Source organism: Chelonoidis abingdonii, chromosome 11, assembly GCF_003597395.2.
Source record: "Chelonoidis abingdonii isolate Lonesome George chromosome 11, CheloAbing_2.0, whole genome shotgun sequence".
NCBI lineage: Eukaryota > Metazoa > Chordata > Testudines > Testudinidae > Chelonoidis > Chelonoidis abingdonii.
This window is the reverse complement of record NC_133779.1, coordinates 1,317,407-1,324,429: the sequence shown is the minus strand read 5'-3', so window position 1 is coordinate 1,324,429 and position 7,023 is coordinate 1,317,407. Positions and strand designations below refer to the sequence as shown.

General features: G+C 46.7%; 1 protein-coding gene across 5 annotated transcripts in view; it reads right to left on the bottom strand.

Moving 5' to 3' along the window:
* SIPA1L3 (signal induced proliferation associated 1 like 3) overlaps positions 1–7,023 on the bottom strand; it is a 133,883-nt gene that overhangs the window by 72,468 nt on the left and 54,392 nt on the right. The window contains exon 1 of one of the 5 annotated variants that reach the window (XM_032795636.2): positions 3,664–3,982. The exons of 3 other annotated variants lie outside the window; for them this stretch is intronic. The gene's annotated coding sequence lies outside the window, so the exon portion shown is untranslated. One more of the 5 variants, XM_032795637.2, reaches the window with a different exon arrangement.

Below are 7,023 nucleotides of genomic sequence, written 5' to 3'. Positions count from 1 at the left end.
GGGGGGGGGGGGGAGGGGTTGCGCTTTTTGCTGCTTGCGGTGGAAAAAATCCTGGAGCTGGCCCTGGAAAAGGGAGCCCAATTCTGGTCTCATACCAGCTTTACAGCAAAGCAAGTGACTCGGCAACCCCCATTAGCATCAGGTCCAGGCTTTAGAAAGGGGGATTTCAAAAGCGCCTAAAGAAATCAGGAGCACAAGCCGTCCTGACTTTCCCTGGGACTTGTGCTCCTAACTCCCCTAAGTGAAAATCTCACCCCGCCTTTTTTATGAAAGAGTTATGGCAGATCTAGAGTCAGATTTCCAAGTGGCATAAGGGAGATGGGCACCTAATGCCTACAGGCTCCTTTGAAATCCCAGCCAAAAGAAGTCTTTACTGGAAATCCTGGGGCCAGATTCATCGTGGTGGAACACACCTTTTCTCACTGCTTTACTGTACTCAGAGGAGCCACTACCCATCCAGACACATGCAACCCCTAGAACTCCTTACTGGCCAAGGATTTAAGACACAGTAGGTTTATGGCCAATAAGAACTTTCAGAAGCGTTTGCTGATATTGTTGGCAGTTCCATCGTTAACAGCAGTGAGAACAAACAGGCAAAGCACCCTAATGAGATGTTCCCCTAGGTAACAGATTCTTGCACTTAGTTACATCGGATAGAAGCTGCCCGCGGACGCTAGAAACCCTGAAATTGATCACAAAGATGAATGTCTGCCACATAAGGCAATCAGAAATGCATTCTGACTTCTCCATCATCATGCGCTCACTACGTCTGAAGTGTGGGACAATACTGCTATCGTCTGCTCCTGTGAAAGTCTGACCCACCCTCAGTTAAACAAAAGCTACGTTTTGCTGCAGGGGTCACGGGATATGCAACTCACCTCCTTCTGCCACAGTTCAGGGAAAACAAACAGAGACTGTGTTTTAATTGGCCCCCAGCCGTAATTATTTACAGATTCACAATTTACAACTGTGACTGAGTGGAGTACTGAGGCCAACAACAGAAATCAGCCTGGAAGCTAACAGAAGTCCAAAAAAATGCGTTGAACACAAGCAATGAAGAAGCAGCTCCCGAGATAGCTAACTTTCATGTACGATTGGATTCTGAGGATGCACACACACCGGGAATCGTTGAGCAGTGCTCAATTTCATTACAGCCGCTTTCCTTAGATTTAGTACTAAAAGAAACTGTGAACTCTGCGTTTGTGTAAACCAAGCAGCATTTCCGCTGACAGAAAACCATGCAGAAGGCTTTGATTCCAATTTTAAAAATATACATGCACACACACGTACAGACATACTTGTTGAAGAAAGCAGAGAAAAGTGAGAGTGCTTGAAAGATTGACTTCATTTTTTCTGGATAAAAGGGATGTGTACAGTGGAATAATTACACTGAATAAGAGCCATTCAGTCAGTCAATAAAAAGCAAGCAACAGATGGCTTGGCAGATATTAGCATAAATTATGCATACTATTGATATAGGTGATGCTCTTTAGGGCTGCCATGTCAACACGGGTGGGAGCGGATGGCAACGGAAGTAAATATTATGAGGAAAAGTATTCTGCCTTCTGCACACAATCAAAGTTGCACGAACAGCTGGTGTATGATTTTAGAATTCAAGTGACTGCTCGAATCTAATTAATTCCCAGTATAATTTTTAAAAAGGTTTTTAAAACAATAATAAATCAGGCACATCTCCCTTTCTGAACTGTGCAGTAACTTGCAGAGGGGAGGAGAACTATGCTGCTCTGACAGGGCTTAGAAGATTTCATTACCTGTAACTGATCATTTTAAGTGTAAGCACAAAAGCATGCACCAACGTATCACCAGGGAAACCCTCTCTGCCTTTTAACATCCTTCTCTTTCGAGGAAGCCCCTAGCGTTTTAGAGAGGATACCCTCTTTGTGTGTTTCTATTACTGCAATGCCCACAGGCCTCTACCGCCAGGAGGGCCCTGCTGGGCTAGGAGATGCACAGAAGCCTAAAAAGCAAGTCCTCGACTCCAAGAGCTCACAATTTGAGGCCCCAATCCTGCAAACAATTATGCACGTGCTTAACTACTGGGGAGTGTCACTGATCTGAAATCCATTGACATGGGAATAAGGGGTGGCAAGATTGGGGCTTAAACAGGCAAGACAAGGAGTGAGAGAAGAAAGGCCGCACCCCATGTTACAGCTGGGGAAGTGACCCCTGCACAGAGCAAAGGTCACACAGCAAGTCTGTGGCAGAGCTGGAACCAAACCCAGATCTCCCAAGTCCAGTCCAGAGTGTGAATCACCTTAGCCTACAAGGTGCCACAGGACTCTGTCGCTTTTCACAGATCCAGATTAACACAGCGACCCCTCTGAGCCTTGAGCCACAAGAGCTTCTCTAAACAATACCCGTCAAGTAGCCATTAGTCAGGACACACTGACCCGCTATCCCTCCACTTCCCCAGGACAGCACTCCCTTCAGCTCAACACTTCCAGCTTTCTAATGGGCACGGAGCAGTGACCCTTGGCAATACAAATACACCTCCACCCTGCTATAACGCGGATTCGGATAGAACCCGGTAAAGCAGCACTCCGGGGGGTAGGACTGCGCACTCCGGCAGATCAAAGCAAGTTCGATATAATGTGGTTTCACCTGTAACGTGGTCAGATTTTTTTGGTTCCTGAAGACAGTGTTATATCAAGGTAGAGGGGTATTTTCAAAGCCTGAGTAGAGAAGAGAGAGGGCCAAATCCATCCCAACAGAACTACAAATGTTTAAACCAGCAAAGCAGCCACAAATGTATACTAACAATCTGAAGGTTCAAATTGTCACAGTCAAAGCTACCTGCTTTTAAATATAGACTTCACCTATTAAAAATAATTACCAGAAAGTCATCCTGTCCCTACGCCAAATGATTCACAGACCAAGCATCTAAATGTTAATTTCATTTGGAGGATTTGTAGCAGAAAGCACCTCCTCTGATTTATTCAAATGTATTTCACAATCCATGGATAATTAATTCCATGCACATTCCACACAGCGTTATGTAGCGATATGCTTAAGCATTTCAGAGGGACACAAATATTTCTTTTCCATTCTGATACACTGTTCAACCAAGAAAACAATTCTGCAGAAGCAAAGGCGGGGGGCTCCAGGCTGATTTACAAACCCACTGCTCACCACCTGCATTACCTACATCTTCAGACTCTCCTACCCCCTCCTTAGCTCTTTCAAGTCACGTATTGCACCAATCAATTCAATGCCATGCATGTTTTCCTTGGATCCCAGGAGTAAACCTGTTCACATGCCTATTGGAGCCCAGTACAAAATGACTATCAAATTCCAAAATCTAATCTGCAGTTTGGTAACTGTCACTAAAGCAGAACAAAATCAAACCAAAGCGGAAGCAAGTAACCCAAGATGCAACATGCTGTCTGATACAGCCAGAGCACGCTGCATGAACAAACTCTAGAGGGTTACATTCCAAAGGAATTCCGCATCTGCATGCCATCCCGGTCTGGACTTTCAGAGGAAAGCCTTGGTAGGAATCCATTCAAAGCAAAACAAAACACTTGTATAATCTATATTTACCTCATGTAATTGCAATGTCAATTGGAAGCATCTCCAGGAAGCACCGGAATAAACCTTTATCCCTCCCAGGAGCCCTTTTAGAGACAGAAGTAAACAATGCACCTGGAGATAAACAGGTTGCTTTTCTTCTTTTACTGCCACATTACCAATAGGGACATTCTCAGGCTTTGAGGCTTGTGCATCTAGGGCCAGCAGTTAATCCGACTGAAGGATGCAGTTCCCGATTCCTGGGCCGAATTCACCCAACATCAGTGGGATGAGCTCGACTCCTGAACTCTTGACTAAGCTGTGACTCCTGCTGAAGAAGGCCCAGATTTCCTCTGACTAATCTTTTCCCCTCCCATCTCCCTGTTAACATGTCTTCTAGGCACTGAGGTCGCAAGGCGAAGGAAACTCGCAGCATGTCATTTCTCAGTTACTCACAATTCTCTCTGCAACGCATTTCCTCCAGGAAATGAGAAATCATCAGTAGGAGCGAAAGCGCTGGACAGCCCAGACGGTCACAACTAGCTGAGTGATGATGCGGTGTCCCCTAAGTAACATTCCTAAACAATGAGCCTCTGAAGATAACAGAGGTCAGCAGATTCTGCTTAGTTTCCCCACCAGGGAATACACTGAACATCTCTACATTGACTAGTTCTTTGTAACAGCTGTTCTTGGAATAATGCAGCCGGCATATGATCAAGAGTTGCCAAAGAATTATTCACTACCAACTACCTCCGGTGCAGTTCTTAAGGTCACTCATCTATCTTTTACACATCCCTTAAGCCCTCATTCCTATTGTGGGAGGAGAAGCCTTTCCCTTCAATCTCCAGCGCAAAGGAAAATACTGTGGCCAAGATTCCCAAAACCAGGCGTCCAAGGTCATTTTGGGGCACCATAATCATCAGTGGAGGCTGAAATCAATGGGCCCCAATGAGTGCCCAACACATTCACAAAAAGCCAAGCCATTTATTTAGGTGTCTAAATGCAGATTTAGGAACCTAATGGTGGCCTGCCAGCTACAGAGGTGGGTTTTCCAAGGTGCAGATGGCAGTTCAGTGCCTGACTCCCAATGAATATCACTAAGAGTTCAGTATCAGAGGGGTAGCCATCTTAGTCTGGATCTGTAAAGGCAGCAAAGAATCCTGTGGCACCTTATAGACTAATAAACGTTTTGGAGCATGAGCTTTCGTGGGTAAATACCCACCTCGTCAGATGCATGTAGTGGAAATTTCCAGGGGCAGGTATATATATGCAAGCAAGCTAGAGATAATGAGGTTAGTTCAATCAGGGAGGATGAGGCCCTGTTCTAGCAGTTGAGGTGTGAAAACGCATTGCACTGTGGTAGCTTCCAATAGTTCCGGCATTCTCTCCCTGCCCATTGGAAGTGCTGAGTTGAGCCCAGGCCTGAGGGAAAACCAACATTGGCGCTGGGGGTGTCTGGGTAGCCTCACCTCCCTTTTCCGTAAAGCAAACAGCCCAACTGTTTTGACACTTTTTTCCTGGTGAGACTGTGCAGCGCCATTCCACGCGCACGGACCCTCTGAGTCAAACAGCAATCAGGGACATTTGTTAAAACCCTTCGCGCCTTCCGTGCGGTATGCTAGTCAAGACTGAACCGGGACCTGCAAAGCCAGGAGAGGCGGCGCTGCGAGAGGCGCTTGAGAGTGATGAGACAGGACACAGAAATTCTGTCAAACTGCGGCCTGCGCTTAGGGCATCTGCTAGTTATGGGCAGTTCTAGATTGAACTCCGAATTTGGCGCACCGGAAACAAGCAGCTGACGTGAGCATCGCATAGGTTGCAGTGTGGGACGTTCAGTGGACTACAAACTTTTGCGGTGTAAGGCGCACTATTCATGGAACTTTTGGCCTGCTTCCCCTGCTCTGAAGCGCAAATACCAAGATAGAGAACCCTCACAGTGAGAAACGAGTGACAATGCTCCTGGAACTTGCAACGCAGACAGTCTACGTCGATCGGAATCACATTTGGAGTGGAAATCTACGTGAGGGGTGCTGTGATCAAGTAGCCAAGCAATCACTAAGCTCTGGCTACAAAGGTGTGAACTGGTGAATTACATAGTGTCAAGTTATAGTGGATGCTTTGCCAATGGATCTCCTAACTGTGTGGCGGTGATAGATGGGAACCATATCCCTAATTTGGACCAGGCGCCCGTACATAAACCGCAATGGGCTTTCCATGGTGCGTGTTAAAGGAGTTCTCTGCCTCTCCTGACTAAAGGTGCATTTACCAAATCCATGTGATGGCGAAGGGTCGTGACCTCTCGCCTTTCAGAAACACTTACCTGTTAAACAGCTGCGCAAGGGAAACCTTCCCAGACCAGACAATACACGTGGGATTGAAAGCTGTATTTCTGTGGGACCCGCTACCCTTGAGCCATAGGCTCATGAGCCATAACAAGGCAGCCTGCAGTGTCAGGATTGTTCACATTAAGGTCGGCAGTGCAGGATGGGTGTAGAATTGCATTTGGCCGTTTTAGAAGTCTCGCTGGCGCACTTACTCGACTCATCAGACTCAGCCAAACCAAGTGTTCTTCATGTTAGCTGCTTGCGTGTGTGCTCCATCCCTGTGAGAGTAAGGGAGACCTTTAGGCGGGGGGCTGAGGCAATCACTGCCGATGGATTAGCACAGCCACGACACCACGGGCGCGATTAGAAGGCACACCAGGAGTGGCACTTAGAAAGCTTTGAAACCAGTTTCATCATTGCAGGGTACAGTGTACATGAAGTTGTTTCTCCTTGAGAGGACCCCCCTGATTGACTCATTCCTGTAAGCACACCCCTTTGATCACAGCTGCTTCTAGGAAATAGTCATTCTCATTAAAAGTCATAGTCTTCTTTATACTGATTATAAAAAGAGGAGAGAACTTGACAAGTAGTCCGGGTGGTTTGGAGAGGTTATTAAGGGAGGAAAGCCACTAAAAATATTCAAAGTAATGCAAACTTTTGGTTGGCCGGGGGATGTTCCACTGGGTGGAGTGGGCAGTGCACAGCAGCATACCCTCACAGTTTCTACGGACTGGCGGTGAGGAGAAGGAACATGGTCGGGGGGAGGGGGGAGGGGAAGTTGGGGTTTTTTTTTATACAGGGCTGCAGCGGCACTCTGTGTTCTGGCTGCTTGTCCTGAAGCTCCACCAGCGCCAACATGTTCAGTTTGATCATGCAGCCAACTTTCGAGGTTCATCCCGACCCACTATCTCTGCTGCACCTTCATCTCGAGCACTCTCTCTCTCACCTCGAGCATTCTCCTTCTACGGTCACTAGCCTCTTTCCTTGTACTTTGCTACCACGTCTTTCCACTTCATATCAGAATGAGCTCTTTTTCATTGCGGGTCGCTTCCTGATTGCCGAAACCATTTTCTTTCATCTTTTTTTCTCGCACTTATCTGAAAGGCCTTCGTGAGAGGAGGCTTGAAAATTGGCAGCTGCATGAGGAGAGAAAAGGGAGAGAAGTATTTAG